Here is a 3,993-nt window from a genome sequence, read left to right on the forward strand (position 1 = left end):
AGGTGGTGGAGGCCCCATCCCTGGAAACATTCAAGGCCAGGCTGGGTGAGGCTCTGAGCAACCTGACCTAGTCAGGGATGTCCCTGCTCCTTGCAGGGGGGTTGGACTAGATGACCTTTGAAGGTCCCTTCCAACCCTAACCATTCTATGATTCTATGATTCTATGCAAGGCACCATTAAAACTGAGGATTTCACAGTTTATTTCCTTCTCTCTCTCTCTTTATCCCCTGCTAATTCTTTCTTTTGTTTTACCTTCTCTCATATCATTGTAGTTACGTGTTATGAAACTCTCTGGGGGCAGGGATTATAGCTAATTTATCTGCTGTATAATATCTTAGAATACCAGCAGATTAAATAACAATATCCAGGGTAGACAAGGTAGCTTAAGATAGGAAAAGAAATTTTGGAAAAGTATTGCTGTTTTTATAGAGCGTTTGCTCAGAAGGAGAACTGCTGTTGTTTTATCACCAAAATGTAATGACAGATCTCCTACTAACTTTAATATATGAAGGTCACAGAGTAGAATTTGTTTTAGACTTTAAAGTTCTTGAGATGTGTTCTTCCTGACGCCTTCTTTAAAAATGCACTTCTCCATATTGAAGACCTGAAATGGATTTTAATTTTAACCATGAATTGAATTGATAGAAGTTTTGTTTTGTTTTGGTTTTTTTTGCGAGGACTTTAAATAAAGAAGATTTTTTTAATACCTTAGTATGATGACCTGAACTTCACTGGGCCCTAAGCATTGTTCTTCATATTTTAAAAAATATTGGGAAAAATATTTTTTAATAATAATCACTAAAAATTATATATCTTCCAGTAATTATTATGAACTCAGAGAAAAAATGAGGAGGAACATTTTCATATCTTCCAAAGATCAAAGTAACTCCACCGATATCAATGTGATTATGACAAATTTTTATATCAAATAATCCTTAAAATGAATTACAGCTCAGATAGAATACATCAGTAGTAAAGTCACAAATCCATCGTAAAGATAAATTTATTTTTAATAGTATTCAAGCCAATAGGTAGACTTTTAAAAAAAAATATATTGTTTCCAAAGAAAATAATGAAATATCCTTGTAAGTTTTCATCATCACAAATTATGAACCAAGACTTGTCAATAAAAACATATGGAAATGTCATAGAAAGATTTCTTTCTAACTGAGTCATGAAAAGCACAGAAGGATAGCTTTCTCTAAGATGGAAGTTGTTCTGTTCTGTTTTGCACTGTCCTTATATACAGTATGGTAACCACACTCACTCTTCTGATTACTTTAAACATTGAAGAGCAGATAAATCTGAAAGACTATACTTCATTTATAATCTAGACAGAACTTTTATTTGTAATTTCTGTGCTTACAGGTGAAGATTCTTAGTGAATCTTTGAAGTAAGAGATGAAAAAAAATCCACAACAAACCACAGAAAGAAAAAGGGGAAAAATAGAATGTACAGTATGATCAGAAATTGCAGGTCTAGAATATGTTTAAATGACAAGATGGGTCAGTGAGGACTTTGCTTTAAGTATTTCCAATAAGAAGAAAAAGAAAACCAAAAACACAAAGACAAAATTTTAACATCAAATAATGTCACTACAGAAGCTATTATTATTTTGTGCATAAAGAGAATGAAACAAGTGAGATTGCAAAGTTCTGTTTCACAGCTGTCTTGACTTTAGGTAGATCTTTTTAGGAACTATTAAAATATGGTAATACAAAGGGGTTTCATATCAACACACTAACTTTGGCCATTTCAGTACTGCTAGCCTTGGTTCAATCCTACAGAATGTGTGTTTATGTACTTATGTAATTGATATTGCTCACAAACATATTTTCAGAATCAGGTCCTATTTCTTTTCTTTGTAATTTGTTTGAAATTTTAAGACCAGAAGGAAGCTTTACTATCAAATGATCTTCAGCAGAAAACTCAACCCCATTCTTACCTATCACTGTATTTAATTTACAGTAGTATTTTGTGACGTTTATTTAGAGTCCACATTGTCTTCCTTTTCCTCCTCCATTCCTGTACCCTTACCGGTGCCTCCTCATTGCTTGCTTTGGCAGCAGTAGATAGCACTGATTGTACTGAGCATAAAGCCCAGATCCCGCTATGGCTTATTCACCTGGACTGTCTTTTTTACCACACATCTCCTGTAGCATTTGAACAGCTCACTGCTGGCATGCACTGTTGGCACTATTATAGATATATTTGCACCTCCAGTTGCAGGAGCACAGGAGCTTCCTTTGTCTTCTTTGAGCTCCTATGACACAAATCAGCTCTCATCTGAGATTTGTGTTTTTTTTTCCTGCAGGGTCTTTTAGCTTTGCCATCTTGATACTCAGGGCTGGCTCTTATTTGACTGGTTCATAGTGTGGGCAGAAGGTATTTCTCTATTCCTGAAAGACTATGTAGATTTATTTCTTCCAAACAGTACCCACATTCTAAGTTTCTAACTGATGAGCCATTTACACCATTCTCAAATTACCAGTGTCAATTATGCTTTATCCTTTCTGTTAGAAACATTTTGTCTTAAAATTTATTTTTCAATAATTTGAATTCAGAAACAGAAGTTATAATGGCTCTATATTAACAAAATGTATTATGACCACAGTACGATTTTTACCTTTTTTACCTTTTTTATCTGTGTATCTAAATGGATATAGCTGAATATCAACTTGTATCAGACAGAGAAGGTTTAACAGAGATACATAAGAATACAATAAATAGTATACAATGCATATCAAATAATTGCATTGAACACCATCAAATAAATTACTCAACTAATAAGCCCTAATACCTCCAGAACAGATTTCAGCAATAGTCAAGATCAGAGAAAAAAAGATACATCACCTTTGCTATTCTTCCTGAATGTCTTTTGATTATTTCTGCATAATTTTGTCTTAAAAGTAATGTGCTCAAAATTTAAAAATCAGGCTGAGACTGTGTCATGTTACTTTTCGCTTTCCTGTAAAACCAGTTTATGTTAGCTTTCATACTGCCATGAAACATTGTCAAATAAGTAATTTCTCTCTGAAAAGGGAAATGAAATAGGGGAAATATGCTGTTACATCCATTAAAGGTAGTTACATATTATATAATAGGACTTATATTTTTTTTCTCCTTAGTGTTTGTGATCCAGTAAATTATACTTTTATTTAGGCTAAAGAAAATGGTACATTTAAAACTACGGACAACTTCAGATGTATACGGTTATGTGAAAATTTGCATTTATCTTGTCCCCAAAGTTCTTGAATTTTAATGAAGAATTCCTGCTCATTTTTGTGTACTTTGAATGAGTACTTGGAAGACTTGTACTTCAACCTCATAATCACATATATTAGATGGTATGAGATGTACGATGACTTTTTTTTTTTCCTCTGTACGATACAATGTCCAAAGTTTCCTATTTTATTTATTTTTTCTTTTTCTTTACTTGATTATACTAATTTTTAATTAAATAAAAAAGAAACCCAGAGCTGGGGATAGCTTGATAGGGAAAGTGAGACTGCATTCCATATATAGAATAGTACAGTTATACTATATAGATATATGTATATATGCACATGCCTATAGAGACACAGAGAGGCACACATATATGTGCATATGTAGATAAAAATACAGAGTGGACTCATTAGTTATGCCTGAGATGGTGTATTAGCTCAACAAATCCACTCACAGAATAAATAAAGACAAGAATTATTATTAAAATATGTTTTAAACACAGTTTTATAAAGCAGTTATAATTTTGTTTCTTGATTTTTCTTTTCTTTGTTCCTCTCTATTTTTGTCACTTTCTACCAAACCTTTCTCCTTTTTCATGATTTTGAGTCTGTCTTCTGCATTTTTTGCTCCACATCTAGTTTTCTTCTTGTTACCAATTCTTAACTTCTAGTATTCCACCTCCTTTCCAATACAACTGTCCTATGCCAGCACTTCCTCTGCTGAACAAAACCTTGAGGCAGCAGTGCTGTGTGTGCTTCCAAGGAGGA

The sequence above is a fragment of the Chlamydotis macqueenii genome, chromosome 1, assembly GCF_036417535.1.
Source record: "Chlamydotis macqueenii isolate bChlMac1 chromosome 1, bChlMac1.mat, whole genome shotgun sequence".
Classification (NCBI taxonomy): domain Eukaryota; kingdom Metazoa; phylum Chordata; class Aves; order Otidiformes; family Otididae; genus Chlamydotis; species Chlamydotis macqueenii.